This window comes from Anser cygnoides, chromosome 2, assembly GCF_040182565.1.
Source record: "Anser cygnoides isolate HZ-2024a breed goose chromosome 2, Taihu_goose_T2T_genome, whole genome shotgun sequence".
Classification (NCBI taxonomy): domain Eukaryota; kingdom Metazoa; phylum Chordata; class Aves; order Anseriformes; family Anatidae; genus Anser; species Anser cygnoides.
This window is the reverse complement of record NC_089874.1, coordinates 78,145,857-78,170,465: the sequence shown is the minus strand read 5'-3', so window position 1 is coordinate 78,170,465 and position 24,609 is coordinate 78,145,857. Positions and strand designations below refer to the sequence as shown.

At 36.5% G+C, this 24,609-nt stretch overlaps 1 long non-coding RNA gene across 2 annotated transcripts in view; it reads right to left on the bottom strand.

Annotated features, from left to right (window-relative positions):
• The window catches only part of LOC106034861 (uncharacterized), a 116,726-nt gene that overhangs the window by 29,841 nt on the left and 62,276 nt on the right, over positions 1-24,609 (bottom strand). For both annotated transcript variants that reach the window (XR_010829476.1, XR_010829477.1), the window contains exon 2: positions 5,820-5,936. This is a non-coding gene — a long non-coding RNA (uncharacterized lncRNA). The remainder of the gene's footprint in view (positions 1-5,819; positions 5,937-24,609) is intronic.

The window sequence follows — 24,609 nt, the reverse complement described above, 5'->3', positions numbered from 1 at the left end:
GGGACAGTAAAACCAGTTTCCTTCCATTTCAGTATTGAAGTGAAACTCCAGCCTACCTGTCTAAGAATCAGAGCAGGTAGAGCTACTCTAAGCTGCTACAGCTGCAAGACATACTGCTTAAACCTGCCTTTTGTAACGAAAGAGCATCCCTCACCTCCACTGCACATACCTTTTGTTTTAGATCTGTGAATTATACATGGCATTACTGGAGGGTGCTTAGAGATTCCAAAGTGTGGGTGTGCATTGCTTTTGTGCTGCAGTCAATCTCTGAAAATACATTCTGTAATACTGTTTTTTGTTTGTTTGTTCTCCCCTTATAAATAAAGTCAGTAATTGTAGGGTCCAATTACTAACTGAATCAATTTTTCAGTTTCCAGCTGTTTGTAGGAGAGAAAAAAATAACATATTAATATCTAGTCTAACACAAATTCAAAGGATTGACAAATTCTACACTATGTTAAATGAGATCACCTGTAATCACCTATCTCATGGGACTCCTAATAATTTTTGTTATCACTGAATTTGCTATCATCTTTCTTTCATCCCATTCACCACCACCACCATCCCAACAACAACAACAAAATCCTGCGTTGCCTTTGGGAAAGCAAACAAACAAACAAACTGACCACTCAGCCAGGAGGAAGCTCATGCCTTAAGCAGCTGGTCTCATTTCTGAGGGAGTCTGCTTTTTGGCTCCTTATCCAGCCTACAGATGACACTTCCCTGATCTTTGTCCTGTCCAGAAACTGTGCACTAGTGTGTCATGTTACACTGTGCCTAGCTGGCAATTCTCTATCTGCACCCTTGTACAATTTCCTTTTTTTTTTTTTTTTTTTTAAATGACTATCAAAGATGTGGGTAAGGGAGAGGCCGTGACACTACAAAGGAATACACACAAGCTCATATAATAATTTGACAACAGGTTTCCTACTATCTTTCTATTCTTTTGGAAATATTTCTAGAGACATTTACAATATCTGAACTTTGTAATTTTTGTATCATCTGCAGCATGAAAGTATAAAGCAAATTCATGTCTATATAACAGGATTTGAACAGGTCATCAACTATTGGTGGCATGGACACTGTAAAACATTAGGAAGAGATAAAAATATAAATTTGTGTCAAAGCTATGGAAAGTAGTAAGTCAAACGTTTCTGAGCTACTGAGTAGCTTGAGGACATACAAACCTGGAAAGTGATTACATATGTTTAATCTTATTTAGCAATTACACTTAAATACAGAAGTAGCTAGCTTATCTACTTCAATTTCTCTCCCCCCAGGCAGGGATTCTCCACCATATGCATTTATGCTAGGGCTTATAAGAACACGTGCTAGGCTAAGTTGACCTTTAAATACCAACAAATAGATGCAATTAATAATAATTAGAAAACCTTCAAATTTGTTTAAGAACTCTTCATGGTTGAGTGTTTTTCTGTTTTGCTTTTTTTTTTTTATTATGTTTTTAAGTATAACTTCGTGTTAATTGCTTAAACATTATAGATATAAGAAACCACCTCCAACAATCTATCTGACATTTTATGCTTCCATAAAAACGCTCCAGGGTGCCCATTACTGTATGATATCAGCATGCATACTAAGCCCAGTGTAGGTGAGCTGTGTTAATATTATGCTTCAACAGCACACCCTGGAGTGTCTTATTGCTTAAATGATGGAAAGGTCAACCATTTACAGCACACTATCATGTTTCACAGAACAATTCTACATTATCATTCTCTGTTACCTCATCCTTTTGGGAAAAGTGCTTGCAAGGAAAAATAACAAACACAATTCAATTAAATCAGCTTTGCAAAAGTGCTAATATGCATCATAATCTTGTAGTTCTCTTTGGATAGCAAGTAAGGTCACATCCTTTCTATACCGTGTTACCATAAATTATGTATCAGTAGAAAATTCAGTAAAACCTCCAGTCAACAATCTATGCAGATATTAATATTTTTAAATAAAATGGAAGGACTGAATCTTGCAGAGGCTGGTATGTTTGCTGCAGAATATATTAAGGTTAACAACGAACAGAGCAGTATTGGGGGGGGGGGGGGGGGGGGGGGGGAATTTTAGCATTGGTGTGCCCTCACACATCTCAGCTGTTTCAGTGCAGGGACTTCCTGCAGACCTCCTGAGAATCTCTCTAGGTATGGCACACTATAATGGAGCAGAGTGGAAGAACCTGCAGCCAGGATGGATGTGGCATAATTGTTCCATAACTATATAGTTGAGGTCTCCAGAATTGTTATCCTAGTCATAATCTTTGGTAATAAGTATCCAAAAGGAGGACTTTTTTTAGTGCTTCCTCTACTTACCGTGTTTTTGATTAATTCAACCAGTCTGTCACGCAGCTGTTCTATATACTATGAAGACTGACACTGCACAAAATACACCTCCTGAATAGTACTTAATCTTTGACTCAGATTCAGCTTTGAACGGCCCTACAAGGATCTATCATAGAAAACTAAATATGGATTTGCAAGCAGAGTATTTTTGCTCAACAAGGTAAAAGCTCCAATTTTCTTAGCACTCAAACTGCCATCCCAGAACAAAAGAAATATTCTCCAGTTACATAGAGGGGATGCTGTTTATGACAGTAACCAGCATCACACATTTTGTGGTACTAAGGCTCTTCTAAGAAAGTATAGGATCCTTTTCCTCTGCCTATTGTTCTTGAAGGTGCAGCAGTAATCATGCCAAGACTCCCTGTGATGGGCTCTGTATCACTCTAGAAGAATTCCAGGAAGGTTCCTAAAGAAGCTGAATGCAAGTGAAACAGCCTTTACTCTCTGCAACAGACCACCACCACTTCAGCAACACCACCTCAGCTTGGCCTTCAAGATACATCTGAAGCCTACATACTATTGAAAGAAAGCAGACTAGCATTAAAAGAAACAAATCAAACCAAACACACAGCCAACTTTAGATCTGTCTACCATCCTTCTGATATTGTCTTCTCTCCACAGCCCTATCAGCCCTGAATCCCAATGCTGCTTTTTTTTGTTGTTGTTTTGGTATGTTCTATGGTGGTCAGAATACAGTAGGATCACACAGGAAAGATGTGAAGGTTCATCACTGGGAGTGATACCAAGCATGCGTTGGAATAAATGCAGTAGTGATTTCTCCTCTTTTCTACAAGTTCCATTTTTAAGTTAAAATAATGATTGTTGCAAATTCCTGAGTGCTAGTTAAAAGCAAAGTAGGAGAACTCTTTCATGGTTAGACAGTGCCAAAGAGCCACTATGTATACAAACGTACTTCAGTTAGAAGAATGCAGTCTTTTTGGTGATTATAATAAGCATCAATGATGATGGTATCAGTAAATTTTAAAGTGTAGTAAAAGTTATTTAGAAGGTGTAGATTTTTCTAAAACTTCTTTAAAGTGGTCCCAGTAAGGCAGATCTCTTTTTTCCTCAACTTTTAACTTCTATTAACTTAAAACATTTTTTCATTAACTCTAAGAGGTTTCCTCGATCAGAACAGATTTAAAAATTCACATCTACTTTGAGTAACCATATCTTTAGTGTTTCATTTATGGGTTGCTATTGTTTCTTCTTTTGCTTTTCATGTCTTATGTATTTTTTCTGAAAAGCAATTGCAGTATATGTAAATATATATGTAAAAAGAAATAAAATAAAAAGCAAAAACTACATTTTGACATACCTTTCTGATTCTTCTTCTTTTAAGTACAAATTGGGACTTCTGGGGTACACTGGGAAAAAGCACAACTCAAATTCTACTGCATGTTTGTTAGGACATTAATTATCCGTACAATTTTGAAAATAATTCATCAGTAAAATGTTAGTTCTTTTTCTACACCTAAAGGGAAATGCTTCCTTTGCCTGGTGCACAGAGATAAGAAACAGTTAGGTATTTCTCCTAGTTTTTGTGCCCTATCCAAGGATTAGGCAGGCTACTATTATCTTGAGACCAGCAGAAACCATAGCCAGTGTGTTCACTTCCCAACGCATAGTTCGTAATAGAAATAAAACCAAACACAGATGTTTCAAGCATCATTCATTAAATTCAGTAGATACTTACAAACAGATCTTTATTTTTTTTTTTTTTTTACTAAAAATGCATATGTAGACACACATATACCAGTACAATATTTATTTTATTTTAATACAAATATAGGAAAGTGAATCTCAGAGGGCCTCCATGTAACAAAACTCAGACCATTCCCCCCTTTCAAGAACACACAAGTTTCTTTGACTCCAAAGGTAAAGCAGAGCGCTTCATGCTTTAAAAATCTACCTCTAACCCTGATATACTGTGTTTATAAAAGAAAACATAAAAGTAATCATGAATATAAGCTTGTTCTTTAAAGTAATTCTAGAAAATTCCCTTTATCAATATCTTAAGGCCTTCCCTTACAAATATTCCTCATGCAGAGCTATCACAAGACTACACCGAAAAACAGGCATCCAATGCAGATTTAAAAACAAACAAAAAACACTCCAAATGCTAGAATTTATGCACTCAAGTATTTTGATTTTGTATAACATTCAGAGCAAGGCAATACTTTAATCAAACAAGTCCATGTTGAAGCTTGGACCAGCTATAAACAATCTTAACTATATCAATCCCACTGTCATGTTGCTGTGTTCAAAGCACCCATATGACCAGCCTTGAATTCTGCGAAGTCATGATGTTTCAGACTTCAGTATAATAGACAAGTTAATTTTAGAAGTGTTAGCTCTGTCAGGCAAGTATTTTGGAAATTCCAATTTTTTTCTTTCCTTTTTTTTTTTTTTTTTAATAATATAGTCATATTTTATCACAAAAAAAAAAAAAAAAAAACTCAACCAACCATTCTGTCTCCAAATTCCCCCTTAAGGCCTCTTCTACATGGCATATTCTAAGAAAGTCTCCCCTCTCTCTGTTAGGAATTAACATCTGCTTCCTGAAATAACAGAATTAGTCAGGTATTTATGGATCCTTTCCCACCAAAGGAAAAATAGTCAAATAAGTCCTCTGCAAATGTTGAAAGTCAAGTAGCATCCAATATGATAGCGTAAATATAAAATAGGTGAAGTACAAAGATGAAGAAGCTTTCCTTTCTAATATCATATATGTAATAGTGAATTATAAAAGAAGATTCACTGAACTTCCTTTGGGTATTTCTGTGTAATATACTAACTAAACAGAAAAGATGTAAGTAGCAATATATATATTTTTTTCCCCCAAATCTTCAGACCATTAATCTGGAGGAAAGTGTTACTACAAAAGCATCAGCAAAGCCAAACAAGAAAAGTAAAGTTGTGAAATTACAGGAATGCATGCAGGTATGGTTGCACAAACACAAATACCCAAACTATATGAGGGATGTAGTCTAAGATGTGCAGGTTGCACAACCCTTCAGATACTTGGAAGCATTACTCCACTAAGACAAACCAGGAAGTGTAAAACAAATAAAATGCACATAGTGCCTTGGTATTCATAATCCTTGACAAAAGGTGCTCCAGTAAAGCTACTGCATCTGGTCAAATAACGAAGGTAGCTTGCAATAAACTGTAACAACAATGAAAGAACTCTGCTAATGGCAATAAAGGGTCAAAGTGGCAGTTTCAAAGTTTAATTACGCATAAGATTTTCAAGGCAAATTAGCAAAGCATCTAAAACATCCTTCTCCATACAAAAAATGGTGACTCTCTTCCTGTCAAGAATTCTAACTCCAGATTTCTACAAACAGAAATAAATCTTGGAAAATAGGCAACAGATAAAATAATAATTTTGTTGATTCTAAGAATATTTTCCACAATACTACCACCAAACATCCCCCGCCCCCACATAAAAGGTAATAAAATACTTACATTTCACTTACATTTACATCAGCCACTGAGAAATTAGATCAGGAAAGGGAGAGGGGCAGGGAAGAGAGGAGCCTGCTTCTTTTTCATCTTTCAGAAGACTGACTGGAAGATTAACATCTGTTGAGAATCACATAGACATTGACAGATCAAGTCATTTTTCCTTCACACATAAGTATTAAATATGGACATGTAATTGAACATACCCAAGCTGTTTAAATCAAATAAATGTTTTAAAATAGCTCTTGTCCTTAAGAATTTCTTAGGCTATACACTGAGAAACTACCACCTACTATTATTAGAATCCCTAGTAACACAAAGAAAGTAGTTACATCGGGATATTGTTTTGAAATTTGCTTGACTGAAAAAACATTTACTGTCATAGTTATCCTGGAAGTGGGAAACTAAGTAATAGTTTATGAGGCTAATTATACAATTATGCTAATGCAAGTATATTCCCAAGATGACTTGTGAACGTGAAAACATATAGCCATTCAATTCTTCAAAGGAAGGATATAGATTGGGGTAGGTAGATCTCTTAGAGAGGTAAAAACCTTAACAAAAATAATAAAGATAGATATCTGAATCCTTAAGCACAGTAGAGAACTAAGAAAAGAAAAAAAAAAAAAGAAAGAAAAAGGATGTTCAGGAGTAAGACTAAATCTTTGACCATTTTCAAATTGTCTGAAGACAATATTCTCACTTCATGAGTAGGACTCCTACATGATATTGATAACTACCATTGTCAATGAAGAAGGAACCACATATGACCTACTTCAGTGAAACACAACATTAGAACAGCCTATTTAATAACTTTATCAATAAGCCACAGAAAAGACTGAATACACCATCAAGTTTCCAATGACACCAAATTAAAGGGAATAGTCAATACTCTCAAGGCCATCCAGTGAAGGGTTCCCAAGCAGGTCATATCTGAAGTATTTCCATGTGAGGAGAGGTCAAAGGCCTGCGGCTTGCTCAGCTTGGCTTATGAGCAGCTTTCAACACCTATGAGGAATCACTGAGAAGATGTAGCCAGGCTTTTTACAACAGCGCATAAGTTAGAGGAGAAGAGAGAATGGATATAAACTGAAAAAATGAGTTGATATATGGAAAAACAAGCCACCATGGGGACAGTCAAACAGTGGAGCATGTGCACAAAGAGATCTAGTAATCGCCATCCTTGAAGGTTTTCAAGATCAGGCAAGACAAAATACTGAGCAAGCTGTTCTGAATCAATTGTTGGCACTGCTTTGAGGAGGATGTTATGTTAGATGATCTCCCAAGACCTCTTCCAACCTGGTTAAAGAGCGAAGAAGTATAAACTCTAGAGGGTCACTGTAAAGAAAGGAGACTTGGTTCCCAAGGGGAGCAAGTGAGTCATGCTCTTTATACTAGTTCAACTCCTGGTTTGAGGTGAGTATCTTCTTTGCAGTAAATTCAGGACTGATCAGCAATACCTTTGAAACAGTAAAAGGCAATTTCCAAAACAGCAGCCATAAAACACCATCCATAGCTTAAGTCTGGCAATTTGATGAAAAAAAAGACTTTTATTTTGTTGTTTATTAAAAAAAAAATCAAACCTCAAAAACCCTTTTAAGAATAGATACTTAATCATGATTATCAAAAAACAACACACACACTCTCCCACTAAGCTACAGAATCATCTAAATTGTAGAGAAATACACAAAAACGGGTAATACATTTTCTTAGAGGCTTTATGTTCTACTACAACATATTTCTAAAACAGTAAAACTTCAAAGAAATCTGACCAGAAATATTACATGTGCATTTTTGTACGCACACACACACATTCAACTTTACTCTTAAGAAAGTTGGTATTTTCCTCAAATTACTAAATATTAGTCTGTTTCCAAATAAAAATAGTAGTACTAACAATCAGGAGGAAGATACAATGTGAGAAAACATTCTGCAGCGATTGACAAGCTAGCAGCAGGCAGTTAGTTGGCCTCTTCATTTTTCAATATGCAATCAGTACTGCTCTTCAGATTTTCTTACTTCCAAATCTGTGTTAACTTTATGCTTACTTTTCTAGATGCTGATATTGCTTTTGTCCTCAATTTATCTGCCTTGTCCTTTACTCTCACAAAGTCTTTTATTCACCATATCAAATCAAATGATGGTTACTGATGCATTAACCAGTTTTCTCTTTATTTCACAGATAATATCAAGAGGGACAGAACAGAATTACAGTGATGCAAGGACAGAAGAGGCATTCAGCTGTCTTGATTTGTTACTAAAGCCTTCTGCAGTTTTGTTCTGCAGATCAGGTAGTTCATTTCAGAAACAGATCTTTTTATTACAAAAGTCTATTTGCCAAAGGCAGTCAGTTGGCATCTACACAGTTTCATGAGGGTTACAGCTCCAGACCACTGTATATTAGTATGCTTTTCTCTCTTACCTCTTAAAAAAAATCATTTAAATAATTTAAATGAATTAATACCATAATATAAAACCGTTTTATAAAATCATTCTCAGCAGTTATCATATTTTTATCAGAGATATGATAGCTTACAGTTATAAGACAAACATAAGAGCACAGAGCTAACCAAAACAAAGTATTTGTTGAAAATAGATTTCCTGGTAGTAACTGAACTTAACTAAATCTAGGTGTTTTAGCAGAACAGGTTTTAGAGTTATTTGTGGATGATCCATTAACACATATAGTTTCAAATTCTCAGCCTGAAGTAATTATATAATTATTCAAAACTTTATGGTTAGAATTTTAATCAAGTTTGAGATTGTGTTGCAATAGATGCAGCTGAACTATGCAGAAACATTTGTTCTAGAAACATCATGTTCCTAGCATGTAAAATTTATTTTTTCTGTGACCATGAATGTATCACCAAAATCTTTGGAGTGGGGTGAGAGGGGTATCCTACATATTTGTATATATTTTAGTACAGTTATATAATCAGGGTTTGTTGTTGCTAGACAGCATAAAACAGATTCCAAGACTGTCACCCATAGACACCTCAAAGTTTTTATTACGACAACCTTCGACTGAGGTAGTATACACAATATTTACTCTGAAATGATGCAGTTTTAACCAAGAGACAAATACAGTAAGATTATAAGTGCCTTAAGAGCTCCCTCTGGAATTCAAGCCTCTGAAGAACCTTTGTGAATACACTGACATTTAATTTACACCACTCATAAGACACATTATTAAGCACTACACTTTCTCTACTAGGATATCATGAAAATGTTTTGTCACAGTTATTGCAATCAGTCAGCATGAAGCATTAATGCTTACTTAAAATGACAAATAGCACTCAGAAAATCCTATAAGTTCTCAGCATTGCTAATGACAGATCAAGCCCAGAAGTACTGTGCGCACATGGAATAATGGGGCAAAGGCATACCAGTGAAGAGGCAGAGGAATGTAAAGGGAATAGTTTTAATCCTGTAGAATTTGATGCTCAACTACTGGACAAAACAGAGTGATGACCTTTTTAAAAAAGTTTTTTCATTCATTACGCTCTGACAGTGAACAAAAATGTTTCATTAAGGAAGTCGTAAGAAGAGAATGGATTTGAAATTAAACTTCTCGTACCTGGCATGGAACAAAAAAGAGTGCTAGAGAAGGTGAGATTTATGTATTCCATGTGTTCTCTTATTTTTCCCCTTTCCCCCCACATTTTCCAACTAAGGGCTGGGGAGATAAAAATGGGGAGAAGAGGAAAGAAGAAAGGACAAAATGTCTAAGTCCAACCTATTTCTAAAGTTTGGTTGGCTTTCTGGGCTGCAAGCGTACATTGCCAGCTCACGCTTAGATTCTCAGCAACCAACACCCCCAGGTCCCTTTCCTCCTCTAGTCCTGGTCCCAGCTGGCTCCAATGGCCCCACTGCAGGGCACGGCTGGGCCCAGCAGCCAAGATGGCAGCACCTCGATTCAGGCACAGCCTGGGGAAGAAAGGAGGGCACAGCGCTGCCCGGCGGCCGGCAGAGAAAAGGGAAGAAAAAGGGGGAAACAGCCCTGCCGGCACCCCACACGGGGGAGAGGAAGAGGAGGGCAGGAGGGGCTCCAGGCGCCAGAGCAGAGATCCCCCCTGCGGCCCCTGGGCAGGAGGCCGTGCTGGAGCAGGGATTTTATTTCCCTGAAGCAACCAGCCAAGGTCAACCCACCACAGCAGTTTACGCTGGTAATGGCAAAAATATTACCAACATAGTTATTGTCAAATAGTTATTTTGTGTAGAGCTAATTACATCCACCTACAAACAGATACATTTCTGTTAATGGGCCAAATGCATTTCTGAAGTTTTTTTTAAAAACATTTTTGGGAATTTTTTAAGGATGATCATTATACTTCAATAAAGTACTAACATAAGACATTTTACACAGTTTTTCATATGAAATGATAAAAATTTGCACCTTTGCGGAGTACACATCCATACCCCAACAAAGGTTTAAATGTCTACCTGAGTACATGCAATATGCAGGAAACTGTAGAACAGAAAGTTAGTTTTATTTTATTCCAGTAACTAAAGACAATCCCCAACCCTGAGTTGAAACATATTTAAAAAACATTTCACCCTTTCAAATATGAAGCACTATCTTTAATTATTCTATTCCAAAACAGCTTTGGTTATTTTCCTGTTATCCAAAGTTCAAGTTTAACACACCTCATTGATTCTAGTATCAACGTTAAAATAAGCATTCTAATATCAACATTAAAATAAATTTTGCATTTGCATATGGGACAGTGAGACTTCAGAGAAGAGCTTGCTCTACCCACTAGTAAATGGATCATATCAAGATGCAAATATTTATTTTGGAGTATGATGCTCAAATTCAGAGTTTATTCAGGAAAACTATGTTAACTACAGAGATTCTTACAATATTCTAAATTTTTAAGCAAAGGCCAAATATTCCTGGTCTCACAGAACATCTTACACGCAGTGACTGGGATTTATTTATTTTTTTAATATATTTCCTTTCATTCTGTAAAGTTCTCCTTGGTTTTGTTTTACTATAGTGTCAGTAGAAAGAGGCAAAAATTGAAGAAAATACCATACTGACTAGACATACTACATTTACTTTCTGAATTCATTAAAAAAGAATCTGACGTTCTTATTTGCTTTGATTTAATGAAAACAAATAGGAATGGTTTTCCTCCCTAAATGTTCCATCAAAATGTTAAAAACATTAACAAGAATCAGAAGATATTATTGAAGTATGAACTACAATACGATCAAGCTAAAGGAAGTCTGGAAGTGTCTGAAGGGAAAAAGTAAGGAAATAGTAATATATTAAAAATATAAAGTGTTATTTTTTTTAATTCTTCAATTTGTGGCATGAAAATATAGCTAGTAGATGCATATCTGGTGTAAATTCAGTTTAAATAAAAAACAGCTACATTGGAGTTGAAAAGAGTAAGTCCCAATGTGTAGAGATTCTTCACAGATTGGCCATCAACAAGGACAGAGTGCTACGTGACACCTGATTACGCAAACCCTTTTGTTTCTCCAGGTAGTAGAACAGAAATGCAGTCATTTGATTTTGGAGTAGTTTGAATCAGGAACATTGATATGAAAGACTGCTTAATAAACAGCATCACATATGTAGTTAAAATAGCGATTAAAGCATTTTGATTCAGAATCACTTTATCAGAAGGCATGCAATGCCATGCAATCGACATGCATTTTATAATACTTAAACTATGAGCTGGACAGCAGATGATAAAATATAAACCAAACCTGAGCAATAAGTGATTGCCCCAATTGCTCATTTAGTGTGGTTCTGTGTTCTTAAAGAATCAATTTTCAGTGTGATTCATTTTCAAATAATTTGAAGATTTCAAACAATATTAGACAAAATATATGACAGGACAAAACTGAATAGCCTAGGAAAGACTACTGAAGTTTTGTTTTGTTTTATTTTGTTTTGTTTTCAGATCTATGCAGAAATAGAAGCAAAACCTACAGGCAGTTTTCATTACACTGGTTAAAATATTGGAAGTCCCATATCTGTTTTTTATCACCCAGTTAAAATAATTAGGCATTCCTCCCCCTTGGGAGTTGAGCTTAGTGGTCCTCAGCAGAAGAAAAATGAAGACTAAGTGTGGATCACGGTACTTATACCAACTCCTGCCCCTCTTCACCTTTCCAGTCTGAGTGCAGGACAATGGAAATTGATTAGTTCTGTCAGCTCACTGTTTTCTGATGTAATGTTCCGTAATTAGTCAATCATAACTTTCTGTTCCAAGACTAGAGTAGGTAGTTTCTCAGCTAACCATTGTGCACCCATGAAGCAGAAGCAGATTCAGCAAGATGTATTTATTTAACATTTGCTTCCCTTCAACCAAGGCATAAACCCATGCTTAAGGAGTGACTGTACCTAATCTTCTTGTAACATTGTAATGCCACTAAGCACATAGGCAACTACAAAGAGATGAACTGGGTCTTACAGGAAAGCATGTACATTGTAAAATCTGCAAGATGAGAACCAAGGATAAAAGCTGGCAGGAAAGACATGGTAAAACCAAAATAATCCTATGGAAGAGTGTCTGGTACAACTAGAATAATCCTGCCAAACAAGCACGAAAAATGACTGACAAAACTAGAATGAGTCCTGGTCCAAGAAATTTGGTCGAAGTATGTCAGAAACAGATAGAGTCTATTTTCCTTTGGGAAGCAGACTGAGGAGCATAAAGCAATGAAACTGGAGGGTTGGAGAAGAAAGTTTCAGTCCACTGCAGTTCCCTCATTGAGAGCTCTCAAGCCTCATTACTTCGACCTCTGCAGCTAAGTCCAGCAAGTCCCACAGCTATCAGCGCTAATTTCTGGCATCAGCTCCCTGGTATCATATATTCACAGGTAATTGTAGACAAACTTTTTAATGATTAATTGTATACTCTATGGAGCAAAAACAGTGGAGAGTGGTTAAGAACTAATCATCAGCTGCGCGTATTGCTAATGAATGTGAATGCAGTAAAGTATTATTTTGAAATTTGAAACTTGCCTGATTTGCAGTCTTTTAAACACTAAAGAGTGATTCCTGATATACGTACAGATAGACTTATATGTATGCAGTTGCAAGAACTGCACAAATCCCAGTTGCCTGTCTTTAAGGATTAGACAAAAAATTAATGTCTTCAATGCTGCATTACACACGTCAAAGAATCAGACCGTACAACGCATACAATCATTCCTCAGAGATGATATCCTGAAGGAGAAAGGTTTCAATAGCAACAACTAATTACTGGCCTCCCCATTTTGGCATTGGAGCCGACTGCTGCTGCTGCTAAGTGCATAACGCTGGGAAAAACTCCATGTTTCTGTCTCGTAGTTCTCAGACTAATTAACTGCTTGTGTTTTGATGATGCATCTCCTCAGTTCCCAAGAAAGGCTAACATGTATACAAGTAAGTGATTTTTTTCTAATGTGTCAGATACAGTTACAAAGAGTCTGAAAAAAAAAAAAAAAAGCAGAGTAGATGTGTAATATTATCCTGTAATACAGCAGGGATGCTAGAAGTGATACAATATATTCATTCTCTTAACATTAAATATGCGAAGTATGCTCTAGTTCTTCTGACAAGCAAATCTCACTGCAGCTTTAGAACATGTCATAAAGGGAAAATATAGAAGTTCATCTAGTTGAGTGAACAAGAGGAGGTCTCTTCCTTGGGATGTGCCACCCATACCACCAAATACTTGAATCTAAGCAGTTTTTCAGTTGCAGCCTCTCTTCCTCTACTATTACTCAGGGCCTAGAGCCACACAAGCTCTGCTCTACATTACTGGAACAGTAACTACAGATCCTGCTGCAGTGACTGAATAATCTACTTGTAGAACTTTTTTAGTGAGTTAACTGGCTTTTTAACTTTCTCTTTTTAAGCATGACTCCATTCTCAGATGAGAGTTTTAAAGAAGCGTCATACGTACAAGGCATTAAAGTTGGATAAGGGACAGGTAAGATGCCACTAACTGGTGAACAACGTTCAATGTTCCCTAAAGGGAATCCTAGCTGGATCCAAAAAATCATTGGAATGCTGAGATATTTAGAATGTCATTTTATGCCAGATACCTGAACTTCTGTTTGCTAAATCTGTATACATTCACTTGCAATAGCAAATACTAAGTACCTGTTCCTATATAAGCATTTCCCTCATCTGCCAAACAAAATTAACAAACCAACCAACCAACATGCACACCAAAATCAATACCACCAACAAAAAATAGAACAAAAAACTGATAAGCTTAACAGGAGTACCATAGTATACCGCAAGGATATGTTTAGTTTGTCTAACGTTGACTAGTCCACCACTTTTCCAAGTGCTTTTAATGAGTGCCTAATTTTTCTTTTACTGATACACAGCTCAATCTGATGTCTCAGCTGGCAGTCTTAGTAATACAAGTTAAAAATAGTTACTAGATTACGAGAACAAAGACAAGTGACAGTGGCAGAAGAAAAGAGTGAAACACTAAGTAAAACTGAACAAACACTGAGTGAAAGGTAAAGGAATGCACTGTAAGAAAACTAGCCTAGGATACTTAAGGATACTTAATATAAAACTGCCTAAAGCCTGACGGATTCAGAAGTTTGCTTTCCACACAGAAACATTATAATGAATTAACACTTCTCATCAGGTAGAGTATGAAGTGTACAAAACCAGGCCCTTCCAGTCACAACAATTAAATTGACAAAATAAAATATTACTATAACTCTGTAAACTTTTCTCACTGTTACTCAGAAAAAAAGGAGGAATTACACCTTGAAATAATCTAATGTAAAAAAATAAAATAAAATAGAAACCTACCAAAGCACTGAAAATTCTACCAAAGCACTGAAACACAGATAACTTCTCCACTGAAGGGTATTATTAAATTAAAATTTCATTTAAAATATCTTTTGGGAGAGGTGAAATGTCCTGCCATAGACAACACTGGAAAACATTTATTTGGGGAACAAAGTTTTATGCTTTTTTACCTTACAATTTTTGCTTGTCTCGCTCTACTTATTGCTGTCTTCCTCAGTACTGCTGTGGAGTCATTTCAGGAACAATATGTAAAAAATAAAAATGCTTTTCTTTCATAATTTCATTGTTACATTTAACATCCCATAAATCAAATGATCAAATATTTTGTTGAAGTGAAAGTTCCATTAGTTCCCACCAAGAATGCTGTTATGCTTAGCCTTAAGAACTTGCATGCATAGTTTTCACATTATTTGGCTTGCTCATTGATTTGTCTTCAGTTTACTACAAAGAGCAGGTGTAGTTAGAACTACCCCACGACTTCACAGTACCTATCTATTGCCATTTCAATATAGTCCTTTGTGGACTGCATTTGCCACAGGGGTTAGATTTCAAATATTTGCACAAATACTAGCAGTGCTTTGTCCTTGTTATGGCAGGACAGTTCATTCAATGAAATGTCTTACTATCATTTCAGGCCTGGGTCATACATTGCATGTTTTCCTTAACACATGTACTTTATTATTTATACTGCTTTCTTCATTGAGCAACACTGCAAAGGCAACCTCCCTTTACTAAATATCTAGAAACAGCATGTAGTATTTTTCTTTGGAAAGGCATATGCGAACCTATGTGAAGTTTCAGAGACTCTATCTTTCTACTTTATCTCTTATCAGACGTGCGAACTGTTGATATAAGCCTGCTTCCTTGCTCTGTTATATCCAAAATATTGGTATCCAGAGCAATACTAGATAAAATAATGAGGTAAAATAAAAATGCTTATTTCATGCTTAAGAAGTTTTAGAACAGTCGTAGATGAATGAAATAATTTACATAGCTTAAAAAAAAAAAGATAAGCTGAATTTACACTGAAATTTAATTTAACTTATAGGAAAAAACAGCATCAAAACACTTCTGAAGACTGAACAATTTCTATCCTAAATACAGCAAAATTCTGTAAAGATAACAAAGCAAACACTGATTAGCTGAAGAGTCAGAAAACTATCAGAGTCAAATACTAATGGACCAGATTTTACCATCTGATCCCAGTAACCAAGAAGCGTGACCTCAGAATAAGGAGATGCTGTCAACTAATTGTAAATATCAAGTCCAACAAAACACTTTAAAGGTCCAAATTAAATAGGCAATTTACAAAGAATTAAGCTTGAAGGAATGGAAAATTGTATTGGGAACTGTTTCAAGGAAGATCATCTGATAGAGTCCAGATCTGATTTTAAACAACATAAAATTTCTACAAGCTCTAGCAGTATGATTGCAGGTAACGTGCAAAGCCACTTGTGGTCTACAAATAACTCATCCTACAACTGGAAGGTCACACAGCAAGCAAACCCAGCAACAGAAATAGAAAAGGAAAAAACAGTATATGAACTTGAGGGACTTTCAACTGCTTTGGGATCTGAATGCACAGACCAATAAAGATCACCCATCTCCTTCCAAGGATGCTTGAGAGGGGTCTCCAAAAAATACAGGTAACTGCTGGAAAGATGGTTCTCTGATAGGATGAGGGGAGTCTGACCATGGCTTCATGTGAAAAAAATGATGCAGTAATGTGAATAAAGGTAACACTCTCAGTCACTGTCATTTTCTTGTGGGAAGGCACCCAGCTGCGCAAGGGTGTATATCCTACATATATCCTACCCAGGGCATAAGAAGAATTGATACACAAAACAAGAGAAAAGCATACTCTTGTTTAACAACAGAAAACAACTTAAATAGGCCAAAATGACTTCAGAATTTGTTTTCCAGTTTTGAGAAGACAAACTGCAAAAAAAGGTCTAAAGATTCAGAAAAGCCTGAAGAATGCTCTTGAGAAAAAAAAAAAAAAAAAAAAAAGACAAATATGCAACAGATAAATGTTGCATTTACAGAATTGCCTAGAAAGATCTTTAGTATTTTTTGTTGTTTTTGTTTGGTTTGTTTTTTAGGTAAGAATGATTTTTTTTTTAAACTGTAGTGTAAGATTTATTAAATCTTACTAAGTTATAGAGTTATAAACTAAGTAGTTATAAACTAAGAAGTAAAGCTGTAAACTTTTACGCTAGATTCATTCTTTCATGAAGTGATTCTCTGGTACGTAATAATATACAAGTTATTCAAATGCATTTTTTTTCCTTGTTTGCCCCTTATTTACAATTTGCCCATTATTTACTAATCCAGAGAGAGAGAGATCTCTCATCTTTCTTTAAGCCCATGACAGATGTAAGAGGTTTTCCTATTCTGGATGAGTGGGAATATACGCTCTTGTCTGCAAGACACAAAAATAATTTTAAAAAGACTTTTTTTTTTTTTTTAAAGAAACATATAATAAGGGCTGATATCGCTGGTATCTTCAATATTTATACAGTACTTCTATATTTAAGTTTTCATGCTAGAAGACAAAATAGAAAGCATAGTGCTGCACACAAACCAAGCACAGAACTGTGGAGTCTGCAGCACATTTTAAAACACAAGCTTAAAGGCCCTACAAACTGGTAGCTTTTAACTGTCAGCTGGCACAGGACCTTGAGTGATCTATTGTACTAACTTGGCTTGCCATTTAAAACCAAGGCGTGACCACTGCTAATATATAAAATGACAACAAATATTCTTTGATTTGCTTATTAATAAACAGTAGCATTTCTGAGAGCAACAATTCCAATATTAGCTCCATGGTTTTGTCATTCAACTCTCAACAGATACACCACCTCCATAGAACAGCCCTCTAAAAAACACAGCTTTACCTACTGTAACAAAAACAATCAAAACCTTTCACCATTTACTTACTTAAGCATGATTTCTTATTAAACTGTGCAGTATTTCTTCTGGAATAAAATATTCTGTACAGCGGCACTACCACTCTCTTTTCAGTAATATACAAGTCTTACTAAACCACTTGACTGCAACGTAAATATATGGCAATCACAAATTAGGAAAATAAAGATAAAAAATAAAAAAAATAATAAAACAGCTACATTGCAGAGAGTTAACTGCAAGTTAACACAATCAAAAAGGGTTGAGCTACATAAACAGAAGTTACACAGCTTCTATGTATGTGTACATAAAAGGGCAACTCTTCACCATTAAGTTTTACATAGATATATAAACTGCCAGATTACTCAGACTGTTTACTTGGATGTGAGTAAGCAAAACTCAAACATGATCATGACATACAGTTTTACATAGATGTTAATATTTTCCCAACTAAATCAAGAAATTAATTATAAAATGATCTCATTTGGATGGTGGCAGGAAGATGGCAAGACCTAAACCAAACTGCTTTTTGGTCTAGACTTTCAAAGACAGCTAGATAAGTACAAACAGCTTACAATTTTCTTCTTTTCTACCATGGCTGTTAAAATCACATTGACAAGTACAGAAGCGTAACCTTTATTCTTACAAAGATAATTTAAAATGAAAGCATGAAACACTGAATGGAAAGTCCATGATACAGAAAAATGAGTTTCAGAAGGGGGTTCGTGACATGAATATCTTTTAGCCCTGCAGTAAATCTGAATATTGACATGATTAGGCCGGGGTAGTTTTGTGATCACAGCTGCATGAAATCTATTAAAGGTTGGAAAACATTAAAAGCTTTTCCCTCCAAGAAAGTTTCTAGTTTTACAGTTGTATACAGAAGAGACAGAAAGACAAGTGTTCCCTCAGTAGCTACAAATGAAAATGCAATTAAAACAACAACATAATAAAAAAGAATTAAATGTTTTCAACAGCAATTATTTTTGAAGGGAAAAATAAACTTACCTGAGAATAACATGCTTAATGTTAAAAAGATAGGTACATTTTCAGTAGAACAAATAGAAACTAGACTAGCTCTTCTGGCTGCCTTCTACTCTATATATAGTTTCTACTCTACTATAGTTTATCTGAACATATTTTCAGCCACCTACCATGGGCTCTGCAGGTAAACTAATGAAAATTCTGGGTCATCATTTTTCTTAGGTCGTTAAAATACAATAAAAATAGGATAAAATAGGATAAAATTGAGAAAGAGCTTTGATGCATATCAGATGCTGTCTACTCTGAATTAGAACCTTAATCACTATAGAACATAAGAGACATGCTAAACACAGGGAAAGATGAAATAATACTGGTCATTCAGTGTGACAGGCTTCTGTGAATAGTTTCCCTTCAGATCTCAAAGGGTGACAAGTCCCATTAGCAGTGCTATTCAGCCTCTGCAGTGGAAGACCTTAGACAATCACCTGGAATGTTAAAATAGCTTAACTTTTTTCACATTTCCTATTGATCATTAAAAAAATAATAAATACATAAAAATATTGCAAAGGAACAAAATTTGACTTGTTCTCCCTTCAAGTTTCCCTTACACAACACGGAAAGGTTAAACAGCTTGCCACTGCTTCAATAGCCACTAGATGTCGACAGAGACTAGCATTCTAATGCACTGCTTCGTATACTAAATGAGACGCAGAGAAATAGATTTTAAGGTGTCCTTTATATTGATATATGCCCAAGCAAATGTACACTGCTTGGCTACATACAAAATCCAATCCAATCCAGTCCAAAATCTGATCAACTTAATGAACTGGAAGAATAGTAATAACCCTCCACACACAAACACTTCCAAGTTCACATACGCACACATAGCTTATCACATTGTAAATATAATTTTTGAGGTACCATCTAAGCTGCCAAACTGTTGTCAAAATAAGTTGATCTTCCTTCTTGAACGAGAAGTGAACCACATTGAGTGGTTACACATTAGACTGTAAAAAAAGGCTAGGATAATTCTTCCTCTTCCTACTTCAAAATCAGTGTGATTTTATGCAATAAAAGCCAAAAATGAGCTGTAGCAGATTTGCCATGACGTACATAGCATATGCAAATGGGACACTTCCACTTTCCGTGCTTCCTTTCTTGAGCAGCTCACTTGTCTGCACAACATTTGTGTCTTGCTAGAGTACCTTTGTCTCCTGAGTTGAGGAAGTACAACTGAAGCTCTTTCTTACTTTTGTGCTAATCAGGGCAGCTGGAAGGAAGAGAAATAGAATTTTCCCACTGAGAAGGAAGAAAGCTGAGAATTCCTTCATTCTGACAGGCAAGGGGAAGCTCAAACTTGCACTGCCGAGAACTAGAAAATTAATGACCCTTTTTCTCTTTGAAGTTCACTGGCCTAAATATCAAGACAAGCATATGCCCTGATGACAGCATCTCTCTCACAATTGCACCAAAAAGAAAAACACTCCTGCAGGAAATTTAAGTGATAATAAGTCCTGCCAGATCGTGCTGATGTCAACAGATGCCTCAACTGTTTACCCAGCCAAATCGGGAGGCCACAAAAGCCACACAGTACGTCCTAGTTTGAATCTCCCTCCACATGTTGATTGCTTCTTTTTAAAGAATTCAGATTCTGATTATAAATATGCCCTCCTAGAATAGATCAAGTTCCAGACAGGAAAACTTGCCAGTATTTCAGTATTTCTAGAGCCACTTTTAACTGTAATTACTAAACCAGTGACACAGAAGAATCCTGTATTACTTCTGAAATCAGCATTATCACTTTGGTAGTCGACCAAATATTTGTACCACAGCTGTTTCAAAGAAGAGTTGATTAAAAACTCCAGGATCCAAATGATCTAAATGCTATTAATTTTGTTCAGAAATGCTATGGTATGTTATGCTTTGACTGTGAAAGCATTAACATACACATGCTTTCCATTTACTGTTTACCTCAGTCCCACAAAAACTAGTAATTTTTTTCCATATCACAATAAATCCAACTAGTAATGACAGGCTGTGTAAAAATTATATATATATATATATAGATATATCACTTTCAAACAGGGAGTCAAAATATGAGTCCTAAAGAGACAGTATCATATCAGGTGCACCATCAGGTGCAACACTGACAGAAAAACACCACCACACCACCCCCTCACTCCCCCTGCTCTAAGGACGAGGGGGAGAAAACACAAGGAAAAAGGGCTCGAGCGTTGAGACAAAGGCAGGGAGATCACTCACCAATTATCATCACAGGCAAAACAGACTCAGCACAGAGATTAATGTAATTCATTCCTTATTACTAATAGACAAGAGCAGCAAGAAACTAAAAGCAAACTAACTAACTAACTAACTAAGTAAATAAAATCAATCCACCTTCTTCTACGTCCTCTCCCTGAGCGGTGCAGGGGAACAGGGGCTCTGGTCAGTCCATGGCACTTCATCACCTGCCCCTACTGCAGCATGAGGTCCCTCCCACAGGATGTCATCCTTCCCGAACTGATCCGGCATGAGCCTCCCATCAAGAGGAAACTGCTCCAGCACGGGTCCCCCACGGGCGGCAGCTCCCCTCAGACCCCCTGCTCCTGCGTGGGCTCCTCTCCACGGGCTGCAGCTCCGGCCCGGGGCCTGCTCCTGCGGGGGCTCTCCATGGGCCGCAGCCTCCTCCAGGCCACATCCACCTGCTCCACCGGGGCTCCTCCACGGGCTGCAGCGTGGAGATCTGCTCCGTGTGGGACCCATGGGCTGCAGGGGGACAGCCTGCTCCACCAGGGGCCTCTCCACAGGCTGCAGGGGAACTGCTGCTGTGTGCCTGGAGCACCTCCTGGCTCCTTCTGCACTGACCTTGGGGGCTGCAGGTCTGGATCTCTCACATTTTCTCACTCCTCTATCCCAGCTGCTGTTGTGCAGCTTCCCCCCCCCCCCTTTTTTCAACCTGCTCTCCCAGCGGCCCAACCAGCGTTGCTCCCTGGCTCAGCTCTGGCCAGCAGCGGGTCCCTTTTGGAGCCGTCTGGAGCTGGTTCTGATCTGACATGGAGCAGCTGCTGGGCTCTGCTCACAGAGGCCACTCCTGCAGCCCCCCCAATGCCAAAACCTTGCCATGTAAACCCAATACACTGAGTTGTTACAGCAGCTATACTATTTTTTTTAATTATTATTATTTTTTAATTTCTTTGGAGCAAAAGAACATGCAAACATAGAAGCAGCATCACAAGTCTATCGCAGAAAACCGGGGAAAAAAAAATAAAAACCGTACGCGTAACCTAGAATAAACAAAACCAAAAAAGTTATTTCAAATCTACTTTGCTACCAGTTAGTTTTCTTCTTTCCTAGTACTTAATTCTAAGCAAGCTTAGAAACAAATAAGTTAATTACAAAGAAGAAAAAAAAAAGACAGACTGATGGCAAAGGAAGACATAAGGAAAGATCAAAAGGTCTATTGTTCTCTTACCTTCTTAGCATTTTCAGTTCAGATTTTGAATTAGCAGTTAAACTTCTACCATGTATTTTTCTCTTTCTGTCTCACTTTTATTAACTACTTCTCAGTCTCGGTCATCTATTTTGGCTTTAAAAGCAATCCAATTGCTCCAAAAACTCAACAACACTCAGTTATCTAACTACATTTACTTCTGGAATGATCACCATCACAGGAGACAGCCGTATTGGCTCCACTGTCCTGTATCACTCTAAGCTCATGCCTATGGGTCTACTGCTCTTCAGTCCATTTCAACTGTGTTAATTTAAAAACAAAAACCCAACACATTAAAATTTATGATTTGCACTGACGTCATATAAGGTGTTTTGATATGCATTTGAAAAACACTGTCATGCAAAATCATTTCAAATTAAGGCCAAGTATCAGATTTTGAAAGTCTGGACTGAAATGTGAGAGAAAAAACATCTGCCAGTTTTAAACCTCTTCTGTTATGAAGACAGTTTGAGTAGTGTAGTAACAGGGTGTCTTTTAAGCACTTCAAAACACTTGGTGGTGGTCTGGGTTTCTGCATCTCAAATTTACATGCACCAGAAGTTAAACAAAAACAAAAAGTTACACTAGCATGAACTAAACGAGCTCCAAGGTCAAAGTATTTGGAATTCTTCACAGTACTGCATTTATTTTAGGACCCTTGAACGTGAGGGCTTTGACAAACAGCATCTGAGCTGCTTTCCAGAGCGCACACTAATTCCAGAAAAGAGAATACTCGTGATTATAGCACGAGGGATGAACTTCCCTAAGAGGAAAATGCAATGTGTCACAGAGGAGGAAAAATAAGAAAAAAAAAAAAAAAAAAAAAAAGACCAAGAAGCCTCTTAAAACAGAGTAGTACAAAATAATGAACCTATTTACATATACAGAAAAGATGACAGGAATCAGAAGGAGAGAGATAAAGAAATGGTGATAGAAAGCACAGGTTACTGCAGTAACTGTTTTTTGTGAAAGACTGTGAAACATTTATCCTTTAAATTAATGAGAATCTCACAAATGCACAGCGTTACCATCGGTATCTCCTACCTGCTTGTATTAGTACTCTTATGCTAAAAGAGTCCTGATCTTGCCACATGGAAGGACAAATTTGTTATTAATAGAGATTCTGCTTCAGAGATATCTGAACCTCCCAGAAAAGAAAGTCACCCTGCCTGAACTGAAATTCAGTTGTTTTTGTTAACTCTTCTGCAGCAACAAAGTTGGTCAGCTCCCTGGCAAGCTGAGAAAGTAAGATCGCATTGGTACAAATACATGCATTTACATATATATATATATATACACACACATATACGTTTACATGCATAACTTTACAGTAACAAATCAGCAGGGGTGCTGCCTAGTATTGATAGCACACCCACCCCAGCATAATTTCTGTTTTCAACAGTCACAAACAAAATGGTTGTTCTGTTATGTTTACGTTCAAACGAAAAAGCAGAGTGGGTTATAAACTCCCTCTCATATCCACAAAAATAAATATCACAGGACGAGCTCTATAACTTCTGTCTCTTGCTTCATTGTCTTTCCCTAAATTACTAGACTGTATGGAATTTTCTCTTGCTCTATGTCATTTATGAATGACTGAGGCTGGCAGAGCAAATTTATTTGCATTAACTGTTTTAAACGTTCATTTGTGTGCATCAGCCAAACCTTAAAGAAATCAGGACAAAGATACCATTATTTTAATTATATAGTAGAAGACTGATTTTATAGCCATGTAAAGCTGCTAGATTTCTCATCACATCATCCGTAGCAATTAGTTTCATCAGGCAATAAGCCTTTCATCAGCAATATGGTACACAGTAAATTATACTAGGAATGCAGCTTTGTAGCATGACAGGTTGACAGATACAGTGTGAAAATGAAACCTGTTAATGTTTTAAATGGGTGAAAAGCATTTGCTTCAACCTCATATACTTTGTTCTTATTTAAAATTTTATGTATTATGTAAGCACGATTAATATAACTTGACATAACAGTTCTTAGAGTCATAGAATAGGTAATTCATGATGCTATTTTACTAATTTAAACTGGCATTAATGACGACTGTCACAATTGCACAGAAATACAACATTAAAGTATTTTATATTATACACAGATGTTCTCAGTTATATGTTATATGTTACACAAATACATATTTCTGGTACAAACCCAGAGCAACTCCTTAGAAATCCAGAAATTTACTCCAACCTAGTGGAGAACAAAGGAATGCCACATAAAATAAGATTATAATGGATCTTGTAGCAAAACTGTCAACATGCACCAGTATCTATAAACATATCATACTCCTATTACTGTGAGTTATAACAACAAACATAACTGCAAATGCTTCTCTTTTTAAACCTGTATTGTGCTAATAGTCCCAGTGCACATGAATTGCCAAGTACTGGAGGCAACGTGCTGGGAAGTTCTAAAACAAACAATTCCCAATTACTCATTATTTCTCACCGTTTATAAACAGGTCTAGACATCCTGCTAGGATGAAAACTTGACATCTCAGTACACAGCATATAGAAAGGCAATGAAGTCCTATCAGCAGGAAAAAAATAAATAATAATAATCCATTTGTCAAAATAAGCTATCCACATTGCGGTAAGGTTTGATAGAGCTTC